Source organism: Castor canadensis, chromosome X (genome assembly GCF_047511655.1).
Source record: "Castor canadensis chromosome X, mCasCan1.hap1v2, whole genome shotgun sequence".
Classification (NCBI taxonomy): domain Eukaryota; kingdom Metazoa; phylum Chordata; class Mammalia; order Rodentia; family Castoridae; genus Castor; species Castor canadensis.
Window position 1 is genome coordinate 40,565,502 of NC_133405.1, and position 17,611 is coordinate 40,583,112.

The window sequence follows — 17,611 nt, forward strand, 5'->3', positions numbered from 1 at the left end:
TAGTTTACACTGAAATTTTTGGTTGGACCTTAGTTGAAAAAAAGAAACAAGGCTTCTGTGTCTTAACTGTTTTGGATAAAGGAATATCTTACCACCATCATATTTTTTCTGAGTATCACCAACACACATGTTTTAAATGCTACATAAAATATGATTTAAACATTGTGGCAGATATTACAAGAAAGAAAAATAAAATGGTATATGCAAAGAATATGATGAAGAAAGACAAGAGAAAGAAGGAACAGAGATAGAGAAGGAGGATGAAGGGAGGGAAAGGAAGTAAGAGGTGAATGGAAAGCCAGAGCCATAAGCATTATTCAACCTCTGTCTAGGAAAAGGCAACAGTGAAAATTTTAGAAGTTATTGGAAGATTCAAGAACTTGGGACCGTGCAGCTGGAAAGTTGAAAAGGAAAGTCCTGAATAAAGATGGGATCCTCAAACTCTGCATTTTACATAAAATGGGAAGCTCAATAAAATCCATTCACTGACCACAAGAGTCATCAAGAGAACTTGTTACTCTGGATTAAAGAAAGTTAAAGCTTTCCCTAGAATTTAGAACCTTTGTTTCATTCCTCACTTGCAGTTAGAGGAAAAGTGATAGTACTTACGTTGTCTATACACGCAGGAAATTGTCTTAATCTTGATTCTGAGCCAGTGATATTAGCAAGTGCAGAATCACTCTGGGGGATATTTCCATGCCCAAGGTGAAAGAGGATTCTCACAAGGTGAAACCAGACTATTTTAAGGTGAATTACTTTTTCAAATTGCAAAGCATGAAATGAAATAACTCAGTCACCACAAATGCTTGCTAGTGCTTCTCCTGTTTATCATGCCTGCTCAGAATCTTAGGCAACAAAAGAACAATCTGAGAAAGACTGTACAATAAATTCTTTAAATGGCTTATCTACATAAAAGAAAGAATTATCAGTTAAAGAAAACTTAAGCACTTAAATTTTTAAAAAGTGGATTTCACCAAAATAAACATCTGTAAATGACAATACACTCTTTGATATAGAAAGCTTTGACGGATTATGGATTGATTTAATAGCAGATTGGATAATGCTGAAGATAGAATTAGTGAATTACATACGAATGCAGCATATCATAATAAAGAAAAACAGAACAAGTTTTAAAAGTGAAGAAGAACACAATGAGAAAGTCTACTACAACTCTGGTATGAGGATTTTAAAGAGAATAAAATGATTGAAGTAGAAACAATAGTTAAAGACCTAAGGAAAATATTTCCATACTGATGAGATACATGCAGTATCAGGCTCAGGAAAACCAGGACACCACAAGAAAAAACACATACTTACATGCCCTAGAGAAAAATCAAAGGAAAACAGTGATTCTAAAATCTACTAGAAAAAAAAAAGATATATTTTCTTACCAAGTTCTGAAATGGTATTTCACAGTAGACTTATTCCAAAATAACTATGATATTCCCAAAACTGTGTGGAAATGAGAATTGCTGTGATTTATAACAGCTCTTTATAGTGCATTAGTTATAAAGCTCTGATTTTTTAAGAAGAAAAAACTATAGTTCCAAGAGATGATGTAACAATTTTGATTAATCATCAGTCTTTTAAAAAAATATACACTGAGTTCACTTTAAGTTAGAGAATGTAGCTGGTTATAATGAATTCTCCAACAATGTATGATTTTCATTTTCTCTCCCCTTCAAAACATATCAGAACTCCTGAGTTGGAATTCCAGACTTCTAGAGATCATTGTGAACCTGTTCTAAGCTAGAAAAGGAAATAAACTGTTACTGCACAACTACATGAAGAGTAACAAATTGTGTATCAATGTGACTTGACAGGACTTCTCAGAAGCACGTACATAAACGTATATTCAACCTTGACAGAGACCCCTAATAATTCAGATACCTGTTTTCAAGGAATGGTATATTGCTGTTTCTAAAGTGTATTTATTTCACTACTTTATAGGTGTTTTGAAGAATGAGAGAACAAACAGCATTATTCAGTTGAGAAATCTAACAAGAAAGTTAGACCATTTCCTTGATTGATTTATTTTCCCTTGTCCTTTGCAATTACAAAGGCTTATAGCTCTGAATTAGACAATATTGATCTTCAACTGAAGTAGTTCTATTCAGTAGTGTTATTTACAGGAGTGAAATACCAAACACTGTTTCCATTAATGTCCACATGAGGCTCAGCTGTCTGAGTTACAAATGTACTCTTAATTCTTGAGGTTTTTACATCATTGATCAAAAAAGAAAAGAAAGGTGTGCTTTTTGTTTGTTCTTTAAATCCACATCACAAACCTTTAGATATTGAGAATTCATTTTTAACTTATTTAAGTTTAATATTTTTTCAGTGTTTGATGTTATTTTTCCAATAGAAATCTAATTAATTGTAAAAATCTAACAACAATGTACTGAACATATATGGATAAGAAGAAGGAGTTAAAAAATAAAAATGCATAATCAGTCATTCATCATAGACATATTTACTTTCAGAAAGTGAATAAATGATAATATATATGTATAATATACCATGAAATTAACCTTATTAATAGTATTTACATATTCTGTATCTTTATAATATTCAATGTGATTTATTTATCAGTTGTACAAAGATGGTTTTTTTTAAATATCATTTTATGGCTGTATATGGTGACTCACAACTGTAATCCCAGCTACCCAAAGGTGGAGATACAGAAGTTGAGGTTCAAGACCAGACCAGCCAAAAAAGTTATTGACTTAATGAGACCCCATTTCAACTAATAAGCTGGATATGGTGGTGTGTATCTGTGATCCCAGCTATGTAGGAGCCCATAGGTAAGAGGATCACAATCTGAGACTGGTTCCAGGTGAAAATGTAAGACTCTACTTGAGAAAATAATTAAAGCAAAAGGGCTAGAGGCATAACTCGTCACCTGCCTAGCATGTGCAAGGCCCAGAGTTCAAATCCCAGTACTGCCAAATAAACCCATAACTTTTTAAACATTCTGACCTGTCTGGGTATTTGATATTAAAGAATTATGTTAATTCTTTGTGCATGATTATGCTATTGTATTGCTAAAATAAATAAATAAAAGTGTCATATCATAAGTATGGATTTCTCTTTGTAATTGTAACCATTTTATATACTTTGAAACTTCTGTATATATCAATATTCTACATATTCTTTTTATTCTTTGGCAGTAGACTGCTTTCTGCATAAAATTTCTTTATTTTAATTTGTCATTACTTTATTGGTACCATTTTTAATTAGCTGAATTTGTCTCAGATAAATGTTTATTTCTTTATTGTTGTCCTTTATGATTTATTATGCTGTGTGATGAACTTAGCTATTGGTATTGAGGAATGAGAGCTTAATTAACTGATACTCCTGTATATAAAAGCCATACCTTCTATAAAAGCATGTAAAAATAGCTACCTAATGTTTTTCAGCCTGAACAAATGTAGGTATATTTTTCTGGGCAGTGGAAACATGTAACAAGTGATCCAAATGGAATGAATATTCCCTTTTTTGCAAATATACCCTGAGGACAGCCAGAATCATGTTAGTACAATAGGGTACCTTTTTAAGGCCAGAAAGAATATTCAAGTAAAGGAAACCAAGACAATAAAGATTGAGAGAGAATGCAGGATAACATAACAAGAAAAAAAACAGAAAGGGGAGGGAAAAACATTCTGTGTTTAAACTTAGCCTGAATCTCTGGTTCACACCTAAACCTTACGTGCATTGGGAAAGCAGAAATGAGATTGTAGTTAACACCTAACAAACTGAACTGAGTTCTAGGCTAATGCTTACAACTGCTATGAGAGTTTTCATCCTGAATCTAACCAAGTTAATGCCAAAACCAAAACAGCAACACTCTTAGGAATAATATAACAACATCCGGAATATCCAAAACCTAATAAGCAAAATGTTCAGAATACAGTCCAAAGTTACCTGACATGAAACCAAGACAATGTAACCCATTTGCACAAGCAAGAAAACACAACTTACAGATGCCAATCCTGAAATTACTTAGATGTCAGAATGAGTAGGCTGGGACTCTGAAATGCTACTTATAACTAGGCTCAGTGTGGCAAAAGGAATTATGCTATAATGAGTGAAAAGTTAAAAAAAATCATCACAGAAATATTCTAAAAATATAAATGCAACACAGACAAATTTTAAAAGACTTCATGAAAGAAAAAGGAGACTACTAGGGTATGTGGAAGGGGAAGGAAAAAGAGGGGAGAAGGGATGAGAAAGACCAATAGAGGGGGTGAATATGATCAAAGTGCATTGTATGAATACATGGAAATGTTATAATAAAATCCCTTCCTTCATGCAATTATTATATACTAATAAAAAACTAAAAATTAATATCAATTTAGGGTGGACTTAACGATACAATAGAGATTACAAAAGAATCAGTGAGCTTCTTCATCGATTAATGAAAGCCATCCAATGCAAATAAGCATAGCTTATAAACAGACTGGGAAGTGAAAATGAAATTCTAAAATTTATTAACTAATAAAAAATGGCAGGGAAAGGGAAACAAATGAATAGAAAATACAGGGAGCCAACCTGAAACAAATAAGAAAATATTAGGCCAGATCAAACTTTATAAAAAAATTATATTATGTTTTAATGGCCTAAATACCCTAATTATGTATTAAATACCATCAGAACAGGTAAAAGCACAATAATAAACTATATGTTACCCATAAATATACATTTTAAGTATAAAGACAGAGATAGATTGTGAGTAATTGGATGGAAAATTATATACCATAAAATACTAAGCATAAGAGGCTACAGTAGTTATATTAATGTCTGGTTAAATAGACTTTAATACAAAGAATATTACTAGAGATACAGAGCAATATTTCAAAATGATAAATATTCAATTCTCCAAAAAGTCACAACAAATATAAATGTATATATTCTAGTAACATATTTTCAATGTATACACATATACATTATTGACAGAACTAAAGGGAGAAATACACTTCCACAGTTATAGTAAGAAATTTTAATGCACATAATCAATTGATACAAGAGCTTAGATAAAAACATAGATAGAAAAAGGCATAGAGAATTTGAATAGCTGTGTTAAATATCTTTACCCAAATAATAATGTTGTAACACTACACTGAGAACTACAGAATATACTTTTCTTAAAATGAACATGGTTTGTTCATCAACATAAACTGTTTGAAACATCCTTACCAGTCCCAATAAATATATAAAATGATCAAAATATTGCAGAACAACTTATCTGATCACAATAAAATTAAATTATAAATCAATAACAATAAAATGTCTGGGAAATGGCATTATCTTTTAAATTTTTATTTTAATATAATTATAGAGTTACAGTTGAAATCATTAAGTAATTCATGAAGAGATCACATGGCTCTTTCACCTGGTCTCCCCAAATCTTGCATAATTATAATACAACATCAAAATCAGGAAATTTGCTTAGATGTCATCCAGAGAGTATTCATGCTTCCCCAGTTACATGTGAAGTCATCTATGTGTATATCTCTGTAGTTCTATGCAATTTTTTCACATGTGTAACTTTTAGCAACTACTACCATGATAAAGATACAGAACTATACTGTCACCACAAGGTCCCATAATGTTATACCTTTGTATCCATCCACAGCCCATCTCCCATCCTAAATCCATAGAAATGCTAGTGGATTCTCCATATCCATAGTTTTGTTATTTAAAGAGTGCTATATAAATGGAATTTTATAAGATACAGTTTTTTGGGATCAGGTGTTTCATGTAGCTAATCTCCTAGAGACTCCTTCAAAATTTTGAATGCATCAATAATTACCCATCAACCTTACATTCCTTTGATTGCTGAATGCCATTCAATAGTGTGGATGCACCAATTTATTTACAAATTTACTAGTGCAAGGAAATCTGTGCTATTTTTATTTTTGGCTAATAAGAAAAAAAATCTATGAACATTCATGTAAATGATTTTGTACAAATATGAATTTCTGTTTCTTTAGAGTAAAAGCACAAAAGTACAATTGCTGGATCACATGATTATTGCAATTTTACTTTTAAAATGAACTGAAAACCCAGTTTTTCAGAGTGCCTAGCCATTAACCATGCGTGCAAGATCTATTTTCTCCACATTCTACATTTGCACCAACCTTTATGTTGTTCCTTTTTTATCTGTTCTGATTGGTATGTAGCTGAAATCATTGCTGTGTTAATTTACCCTTTCCTAGTGGCCATTGATGTTGAACATCTTTTATAAGGCTTGTTTTCCCTTCAATCCTCTTCAGTGAAATTCTCTTCAATGAAATGTTTGTCCATGTTGTTAGGTTATTTTCTAATTGCTTGCATTACTGTTGAGTTTGAGAGTTGTTTATATATACCAGATACTTGTTCTTTTCCAAATATGTGGTTAGCTCATATACATTCTTCCAGTACGTAACTTGTCTTTTCATTATCTTAACAGCATTTATCACAGAGGAAAAAGTTTTTATTTTTATGAGATCTAGTTTATAACTTCCTTTTATGAATCATGATTTTGGTATGAAGAAAAATAAGTATTTATCTAAGGTCTGAATTTTTTCTCCTTTTTTTTTTCTAAAGGTTTTATTGTCTTACATTTTATACATAAGTCTATGATGTATTTTTAGTTAATTTTTAGACAGGATATTAGGTTTAGGTCAAGGTTCATTTTTTTTCTTATAATCATCTAATTTCTCCAGTATAACTTGTCCTCCAATGAATTATGTTTACAAATTTGTCAAAAATCAATTGGCCATATTATAATTGTTCTATTTCTGGTTCTCTCTCTTATTGAACTGATCCAGACAGTCCTGATTACTAGCTTAAGTAAGATCTAACATCAGAAAGAACGACTCCTGCTTTTCAAAATTGTTTTGGCTATTTTAGGGTTTTTTCATTCACACATAAATTTTAGAATGAGTTTTTCTATGTCCACAAGAATTTTTATTGGCACTTAATTAGGAATTACCTTTAACCTATAGAACAACTGACAGATAATTTACATCTTTATTATGTTGAGTATTTCAATCTATGAACATGGTTCCTCAACTATTTGTATTTTTAATTTATTAAAACAACATTTTTTAAAAAGTAAAATAAATTTTTAAATCTCCAAATACAGTGTTTCATAGTTTTAACTATATTTATCCTGTACACGTTTTCTTAGATATATTACTAGGTATTTCATTTTTGGAGTAATTATAAATGACATTATTTTTAGTTTAATTTTACTTGTTTACTGCTGGTGTATGGAAATTTGATTGATTTTTCACATTGATCTTATAACCTCCAATATTAGTGAGCTTACCTATTAGTTCTAGAAGCTGAATTCAATTGATTTATTTTTTAATTTATTTTCTGTTTAGACTATTATGTCATTTTCAAATAGTGATCATTTTATTTCTTTATCCCCAGAATTATGCTTTTTTTTTCAGTGTTGGGAATCAAACCGAGGGCCTTGTACGTGCTATGTAAGTGCTTCATAACACTGACCTATAAATCTAGCCCTCCATTATGCCTTTTATTGTTTTTGCCTTACTGCACTGCCTAGAACTTCCAATAATATACTGAGTAAGAGTAGTATGAGTGTGTATCCTTGAGGTGAACTCAACCTTTGAAGGAAACATTGTCTTTCATTGTTAACTATGGTGCAAATGATAAGAATTTTTGCACTGTCTGAAAGAAGTTTCCTTCTGCTACTTTACTGAGAGGAATTATCATGAACAAGTGCTGGATTTTGACAAGTACTTATCATACATCAATTGATATGATCATATAATTTTCCATCCCCTTTTTTCATCTTTCTTGAGATATTGACAAATAAAAATATCTATATTTAATGTGTACATGTTTTTACATGCATATACATTGCATAATGATAACCAAAATCAACCTGACATATCCATCACCTTACATAGTTTCCTTTTTTTTTTTGCTAAAAGTCTTATTGTTTGGGAAGTTTCAAGTACATAATACAGTATCATTAACTATAGTACTATGATGTACATTAGTTCCCCTGAAGTTATTTATCCTATATAACTGAAACTTTTCACCCTTTAACCAATACCTCTCAATTTTCCTCACTCCTCCATTCCCTAACAACCACAGCTCTTTTCTCTGCCTCTGTAAATTTGACTTTATTTTAGGTCCCACATGTAAATGAAACAATATATAATCTATCTTTCTGTGTCTAGGTCATTTCATTTAGCATACTGTCCTCTAAGTTCATCCATGATGCTACAAATAATAATTTCTCTTTTTAAAGACAAAATAATATTCTATTGTATATGTTTATATATATGTAATGTTTTCTTTATCCAGTCATCTATTGGTGGTTGACTCCGTATCTTGGCTATTGTGAATAATGCTGAAGTGAACATGAGAGTGTATATGTAGCTTTGAGATGCTGATTTCAATTCAAAAGCAGAAGCTTTTTAGTTATACATAAACCCATTTATCTATTTTGCTTTTGTTGCCTATACTTTTAAGGTTATATACAAAACAATCATCACCCAGACCATCACGCTTTATTCTAGTAACTTAGCTTTTGTGAAAAAATCTTTGTGCATTATTTGTTACTCAAACTGATGTTTCTCTAAAAGTCAAGTGTAAAAAACTCTTATTCTGTCATCTTGGTGATGTCACTTTCAGTTACTCTGATTTTTCTTCTTTAGTTTTTTGATATGATGGATCACATTAATTGACTATTGAGTGTTGAATCAGCTTTGCATTCCTGGAATAAATTCAACCAGGTCATAATGTATTTTTTCATATATTGCTGAATTTCATCTACTAATTTTTTGTTAGGGATTTTTTACATCCAAGTATATGAGGTACATTTGTCCGTACTGTTCCTTTTTATACATTTTTGTGTTATGGTACTACTCACCTTTAAAACAAGTTGGCAAATGTTTCTGATTCTACTGTATTCTTTGTATTCTGTGAAAATAGATATTAGTTCTTTTTCAAACATATAGTAAAATTCTCCAGTGAAACCATGTAGGCTGATAATTCTTTTTAGGGAGCTTCTAAATTACAAATTCAAGTTTTAATGATTACAGGTTAATTACATTTGTATTTACAGCTTGACTATGATTTAAAGATATGCAGGTTTTGATGAATTCTTCTATTCGAGTTTATGTGATTTATAAACATGAATTTGTAAGTTTCCTCTAGTAATCTTTTAGTTGGGCATTGTTATAGTATCTGTAATGGTGTTTCTTTTCTCATTATTGATATTAATGAGTTGTGTCTTTACCATTTTCATCTTTGTCTGATTTGCTAGAGCTTTATGTTATTGATTATTTTCACAAAGTACTTTTTGATTTTATCAATTTTCTCTAGTGATTTTCCATTTTCATTGTCATTTATTTCTTTGTGTACATATTTTTATTATTTCCTTCTTTCTTTTATCACATTTATTTTCTCCTCCTTTACTAGTTTTATGAGACTGTGTTATGCTCTGAATAACACAGAGCATTGGTGTAGCCCCCAAAATTCATATGTTGCATACCTAAGCTCCAAGGTCATATTGTTAGGAGATGGTGCTTTTGGGAAATGATTAGGTCATGAGTGCAAAGTCATCATGTTTGAGATTAATACCCATATGAAAAAGAACAGAGAGAACTAGTTCTCCCCTTCTACCATGTGAAAGCACAGAGAGAGAAGACTTTATGCATTAAGGAAGAAACAGATACTCATCAGATACCAAATAGGCTGATGCTTTGACATTGGACTTCTCAGCCTCCAGAACTGTGAAAAATGTTTGTTGTTTATAACCCACCCAGTTTGTTATTTTGTTGTAACAGCACAAATGGATTAAGTAGGTAGGAAATTTTATTATTCATTTGAGACCTTTATTAATTTTTAAAATGAATAGTTGTTATGGTTTGAATGTTTTGGTCTCCTTCAAAATTCATTTTGAAGCTTAATTGCCAATATAATCTGTTTTGATGAGTATTGCATGAATTTGTGAAAAATGCATTCTGACTTGGGCATGATAGTGCATACTATAATCTCAGCACTCTAATGGTGGAGGCAGGAAGATTGTGAGTTTGAGGCCAGCCTTGGCTACATAATGAGACCCTGTCTTAAAAACCCAAATGAACATGTATTCTGCTATTATTGAGTGAGATATCCTTTGTATAGCAAATAGACCCTCATGGTTGACAATATTGCTCAATTCTTTTCTTTCCTTTTGATTTTCTGTCTAGTCGTTTTGTCAATTGTTAAGAAAGGTCTTTAAATCTCCAACTGTAATTGTAGATTTTATTATTTCTCAGTTTGTTTCTACCAGTTTTTCTTTCATGTATTTTGAATCTCTGTTGTTTGGTATATAAACATTAGGAATCACTATGTATCTTGGTGGATTGCTTATTATTAGGTAGTATCTCTTTTTTGTCTTTAGTGACTTTTTTTATGAAGGTCTATTCTGCCTAATAACTATATAAGTAGTCATTTTTGCTTGGTATATCTTCTGTTTTAGTTTTTTGTTGCTATAACAAAATACCTGACACTAGATAATTTATAAATAAAAAAATCATTTGACTTATTTGTTCTGGAGATTGGGAAATCCAAGACCATGGTTTCAGTGTCTAGTGAGGACTTTATTGTTGGATAATAACATATGTGGCATGACAGACCAAGCATTCTAGATTGTTTCTCCCTTCCTCTTTTTATAAATGTATTCATGTATCATTCAGACCTACTCTCATGAACTAATCTTTTTTTTTAAGTTATAACAAGGATTTATTTAGTATAACATTTAGTATAAATTTAGTATAGACAAGAGTAAGGGAAGAGAGAGAAACATTTCCTGCCCTCATGCATGAAATGCGAGCACAGAGTCAACATGGTGGTCCCCAGCTCCTAGTTTTAAACTAGAGAGCTGGGGAAATACATATGGTCAAAGATAATGGATCTGGGTAGCTGAGATGGCTGACAGGGAGGGGTCACCCTCCCAAATCACACCCTAAATCAGAGACAATAGGATGCTTTAGAAATTCCCTTTCCTAGACAATATAATTTCTCCACCCTTCCAAGGAAGGATCCTTGCAGCTCCTTAACATCTCAAAGAGGAAAGCAGAACAAGATAGCTCTCTTTGTAAACCAGTTTTTATAATTTAGCATCTAAAAGATGGGAGGGGTCAACTACTCTGGCTCTCCTTGTCCCAATGTCAAGAGTATGGCCTTTTAAATATTGATTAAAAAAATCTATCTATCTTGTCTCATTTCACCCCTAAACAACTTTGTCCCTTTTAATCTTAAAAGGGGTGCAGAAGGGCAACAGTCCAACTTCTATAGCTGCTTCCTGCTGAGTTTAGGCACTGACCCTACATAGAAAGGGAACCAAAAAGTCATTAAATTTAGTAGGTGAAATTTAGACAGAAGGGCTGTCAGGATCAGGATCAGCAGATATCAAGTTATTCTTTTACTGAAAGAGAAATTAGTAAAAAACATCCTTTAAAGTAAAAAAGTGCTTTATGTGGATAAAGCTAATAGCATTTTTAAGAAGAATCATAAAAATAGTAAGAAAATATATAAAGTCATTAGATTTAACATACTGAAAACACTTGTCATTCATAATTTACAATCCACCCTAGGTCATACCTGTGGGATCACTAGGTGTTTCTCTGCATGGATAAAGTGTCCACCATAGTTACAATGTACCCATAAGCAAAGGTTATATTGCAAAAAGTTACAGTACCTCTTGCAAAAAATAAAACCAAAATAATAATAATTGATGTATCATGATGAAATAAATTTTTAAGAATAAAACCTGTAATTAAATTATCTATCCAAAATACACATATATAAAGACCCATTATTCCCAACCTCTTGGCTTTAGTTTAGAAGGGATGGCAAGAATGAGTCTATTGCTGTTGGCTACATACAGGGTCTCATATCATTTAGGTTGGCCTGGAACTCACTATATAGCCCAGGCTGGCTTTAACTTATGATCCTCCTGTTTTAGACTCTCAGTCACTGGGATTATAGGCATGCACCACCATGCCCAGCATGTCTTTATTCTGACAACTTTCCCCTTGTTTCTTAACAGTTTCCTCCTGAAGATATCCATTGACCAATCACTTGGTCTGGCTTTAATTGTCCTTCATTGCCAGGGTCCCCAGGATAGTTTGGAAGTATCCCACATTGGGGGACAAATGTCAGACAGTATGAGAGTCAGTGCCAATAACACCCTTTTTGTAGCCAAATTAAGCAAACTGAGTGGTTTAGAAGAAGTGGCCCTTAGGCTGGGCTTATAAGGCACCCATTTTTAAGTAAGCTTAATTTTTTTTTTTTTTGCTTGTAGGTAATGGGGCATTTTTCAGAAACATGTTGTACTTCTGCAAAATATCAACAAAGAACAGTTAAAAGCTTTACAAACAAAATGCAAAACAAAACCAATAATGGCAAATCCTTAAATAGACAACTATTTGAGAAATAGATACTTGCTAGAAATGTTTTCTGGGAGTTTGGTTGTAAACTCCCAGGATCCAAATCGCAGATGACAAAAACTTAGACAATAATTATTGTTAGAATGTTTTAAAGTGTTTAGGTATTGCTAAAACAATTTTCATTGTATATAACATTTTAGGATAATAATTGTGATAAACAGCATTAATTAGTATCATTAAGCTTTCCCTATCTTTAAGTAAATATTTAAAACTCTTATTTTAGTGTTAAAAATGATGTAATATACCTTACTAATAGTATAAGTCTCTTTTAATTTTGCCTTTAGAGAAAATGAGTTTTTAAATAAATTACAATATGCTTTTTTATGGCAGATGTACTTTATGAGTGACCAATTTTCAATCCTTAATTGAATGGCACTGTTTTTAATTTTAGAAAACTAATACTTAGAGAACTTAAGCACATTAACATTTAAAGACAGTAACAATTAGCATCACAGCTACACAGATGTCTTATGTTAATTTAAATTTTTACCTTTAGAGTAAGATTAAGCAAAGCTTTTAGACCTCTTACAAGCTTAGTGAGACAGTGTCAGTGTCCCCAAATAGACTTGTTTTCTATTGACCAAGTGTTGGTCACTTTGTATTAAACTTTTAACTTTAACCCTATAAACTTTTGTGTAGCATTTAAATGAAATTTAGACATACAACCTGTTAAGTCCCTGGCATTCTTGGGGCAGGCAGAAGGACCCGAGGCTACACCTTAAAACCAGACCCCCTGATTTATGACTGCTTGTTTCTCCCTGCCTGATTGTTTCTTGGCCTGCAAAACAACTCAGGAACTTCCAGTTACTCAACTAGCCAGGCATTTGACCTGTTCCATCTGATGATCGCAGATAATCAGAGACCAGAGACTCTCTCCCTCCCCCATGGCTTGGCCCCTCCTATATATAAAGCCCACTACCAAATTCAGACAAGCTGCCTCACTCTGAACCTGACAAGGATGATGGCCCTGAGGTCTGAATTAATAAATCTTTCCTTTCCACACGTGGCATGGTCTTTATTTGGCAGTACCTTACACAACCCATATATTTTAGCATTTTAAATATATTAAAATTACTGAAAAGACAGATGAATAAGCTGATTTAGTTAGAACTCAGTTTCTTAGTCAAAAGCCCAATAAAGTTAGCAAAATAAACAATTACTTATCTCAACAAAAACACAACCTTTCCAGTTTTTAGTAGAATATACAGAATTATGTGTTAACTTTATAACAATTTATTATATTTTGACTTTAGGAAATCCTTTAAATAACTCTTAAATTACAGTCAACTTAATTACACACATAAACTTTTATAAACTCTATCCATCATACACTTTTAAGACTTACTCAGGACCTTTATATATCATTCTGAACTTTTTGATGGTTTGTCCTTCTTCTTTTTTATATTTGGAACAATCTTTAGGACAAATCTTTCTTTACAAAATCCTTTCAAATCCAAAAGAGATGTCTTTTTCCCTTCAACTTTTCCACAGTTACATTCTCAATGCCTTTTTATATCCTTCCTACTTGTTGACTTGTTGACTTTATAAGTTGTATTTTAAAATAACTTTTATAAGAATTTTAAATTTAAATAAAATTATTTTTTAGTTCTGATTTTTACTATATAGGCCAATGAAGAAAGGCAATTTTTAAAGTGTTTGTCTATACAAGTAACACATTTGCTAATAGATCTAATTATGAAAGAGAGTTGAATGCAAGTTACACTTAAAAGACAGGATGAAAAAGATCAAGATTACTATCCATAAAATAATGCCTATATTTTAGTTAGACCTAATTGAAATAAAACCTTGAAAACTGGGTTTTTAAAAAAAGTAATAGCAGAAGAGGTGAGAGAGAGAACAGAAACAGCAACTCCTTTACATTAACTCTATAATGATCATTTTAAAGATGTTTAAACACATGCACATGTAAAAAAGTGTTAAATTAGGTATGCCATAAATGTCAATTAAGCACACATACATGAGCTGGAATTCCAGAAGCAAATTAAGTTGTGCCTAGTGCTGTTTTAGAACTCACTTTGATAGAGGCTTCTCTTGGTAGCTGAACCAAAAGAAAATCTCTAACAAGACTGTTGTTGCAGACTTCAGAATTTTTGCCTCCATTAAGTCAATCATAAACATAAGATAGGCATATACAAAAAGACACATAGAAACAATTAGAGAACACTGGCAGAAAAAACCTTTTAAACCATGTGTAAATTAGAATTTTCCTTATGGTAACAAAAAGACAGGTTTAGGGCAGCAAGATAAACTCAGGGCCTTCAATTTTAATTTTCACACAAATCACAACAGATCTCTTTAAACCTCCTGTTTTAATATGTATTATCCCTTTCCTGCTGAACACCAAAATAGAATCCAAATTTTCCTGTTAGATAAACTGCAGAAATTCAAAATCAGTCTAAAAGTAATATAAATGGCTCAAAATACCAAAATTGCCATTGGAGTTTTTTTAAGGCCTACTTTTGAGGCATCTCAATGTTAGGTTTGGCCATATATTATTTTTCTTAATCCCTCCTTCTTTAAAATTTTACACATTTAGTAGTACACTTAGTGTAATAAGCAGCACTCAAGAAATCCTTTAAAAATTTTACACATTTTTAAAATTTTACACATTTAGTAGTACACTTAGTGCAATAAGCAGCACTCAAGAAATCCTAAGGGAGAGTCACCAGGAATGCATTTTCTCCTATGTTGTCTCAATTTGTGAATGGAGAAGATGCATAGGCTGCATCTGTTCCCTTATATATAACTATTCACTGGGGATGGGGAAGTTTCCTTCCCCCCTCTTCCTAAATACCCTATTCCCTTTATTTGGAACAATTAATCTATACCTTTAAGGACAGGTTAATGAACAAGATTAATTAAACCTGTAATGATTTGTTATGGAGGTGTCCCTTCCTAATCATTTCACCTCCCCAGTCCCTATTGTTGGTTCCTGGACTTCCCCATCCTCTAGGGGGTTCCCTTACTAGGCATATTGAGATACACAACTAGGATCAAAGAGTAGGATCTTAACTTAAAATGGACTCTTTTAAGACTTCAGATTTACCTCTAGGGGGTGCTTTTTAAATAACATTTAATAATAGTTTACCTTGGGCTACAGCATCTTTGTTACTAGTCAAACCTTGTAAAGAAAATTTAGGGAACCTAGTTTTGAGTGGAAAATTGGCATCCTGTATCCTCCTGTGGAAAAAGAATACAGAATGCATGAGTCCACCCTCTTAATTTACATCAAAAATTAGTTTCTCAAATCAGAATCTGCATGTCAGACAAGGAAAAAGGGATACATCTCCAATGAAAACTAGTTATATCTGGCTATCTTAGTAAGCATGGAAAAGGTAGAATGAATTAGCCAATCAAGAGTTAGAGTTAATTTCAGGGGAGGAGCCCCTTATAATCATTAAAACCCCAAGTGCATACTTATCTGGCAGGAGAGATACCATGATCACGAAGGTGGTTTTCCTAGGGTGAGGCTTATCCATTGCACTTCGGATGTGCTGACCCCTGCAATTTCCGTAAATGTGGGAAACTCGACTGCATAATTTGTGGTAGTGGGGGACTGTGTTCGCACTCTCCCCTACAAAAAAAAAACAAAAAACAGAAAACCAAGTGCCTTATTGAATCCATAACAGAATCCAAGAAGGAGGCTCTCTTGTCTTTCAGCTGGAATACCATGGTAAACACATGGACATTTGTAGGAAATTAAGAAAAGCTTAGACAGAAAATTGGAATTCTCTCTCTGGTTCCTCCAACCTGTGCGCACATGAGGCCATGGTATCTTGGCCAGGAGAGCAAATGGGCCAGCCTATGGTTGCCACCTGCAGTGACCTGGACATGATCTGTTTCCTTTCCTGGTCTTGACATTTCTGTGATGGGAAAAGTGTCCCATCTTGGAAGCAAGACTTAAAGGGGTTAACTGTTAGGAGAGAGTTTAGACAGATTTAGAGACTGAGAATTAGGTGGGAAAAAAAATCCAGAAGAGAAGCAGCTCCAATCCTCAACCACATACCATTTAGATTCCCAATTGATTCTATGTTTTTAACCAGGGGACCCTGTGAGTCACTCAGGAGGCTGAGAAAACTAACAATGGAACTCAGGCAGGGCTTCTCTCCCTTTTCCTAACTCCTCATCCATCTTTGCTTCTGTTGTCCTCACCTGGGTGGCCAATCCAGGAGAGTTGGCAGAGGCAGGCCGTGGAGCAGGAGCGGTGAAAGAAACCTCCACCACAACTAAGACAGATTTAGAGAGAAAAGTTCCAAAGCTAAACACTTTCCATATCTTGTAAATTTCAACTCCTGGCTCAGGCTCACCAATTTATGTCACCAGAGGACAGATAAGGGGGCTCCCCCAGCTTCCACACATCACAGGTCCTTGAGATCCACAAACATTTAAAAGTATTTCAGTGTCTCACAGCAAGGAGTCTCACAGGTGAAAGGTTTTGCAAGGATTAAATTAGTATAACAGGATAAAATATAAACAAGGGGGGAGGGGTGGAGAGAAAAAGAGAAACATTTCCTGCCCTTATGCAGGAAATGGGAACAAAGACTCCTCATCTAATCTTAATTACCTCCCAAAGGCCCCTGCTCCAAATACTAGTAGCATTAATTTGAGGATTAAGTTTTCAGCACATTAATTTTGGTGGAGGGGGGCACATTTAAACCATAGCAATCTTTTTTTCATACATTTACTTTTAACCTACCCATGTCATTATATTTGAGGTTAGTTTCTTCTAGACAATATATAGTTGGGTCATGTGTTCTTATTTTCTGTTTTAAATGAGAAATTTTGACCATCAACTTTGAAGCAATTATTGATATATTAAGGTTTAAGAATGTCATTATATTGTTTGTTTTGGGTTTGTTTCCTCTGCTTCACATTCCTCTGTTTCTGTCTTCTTGGATTCATACTGTCTACTTGGATTCTGTTACTTGAATATCTTTTAAGGTTCTCTTTTGTTATATTTATATGGTGTTGCACTCATCACAGCATTGCTGTTTTGGCATTTTGAGTGAAGTATTGAAACTTTACCTCCGTCTATGCAATTTTATGCCCTATCTCACTTTTAAAATTTTCATCACTTTAGTTGCATGTCTCCCTTAAGACTGAAACATAGATTTCCCTAAGAAATA

General features: G+C 32.9%; 1 non-coding gene across 1 annotated transcript; it reads left to right on the forward strand.

Annotated features, from left to right (window-relative positions):
• The first annotated feature begins 15,898 nt into the window (after window positions 1–15,898).
• LOC141419953 (U1 spliceosomal RNA) lies at window positions 15,899–16,062 on the forward strand. The gene has a single exon (XR_012444677.1). It is a non-coding gene; the product is annotated as a U1 spliceosomal RNA (small nuclear RNA).
• The last annotated feature ends 1,549 nt before the right edge of the window (window positions 16,063–17,611 follow it).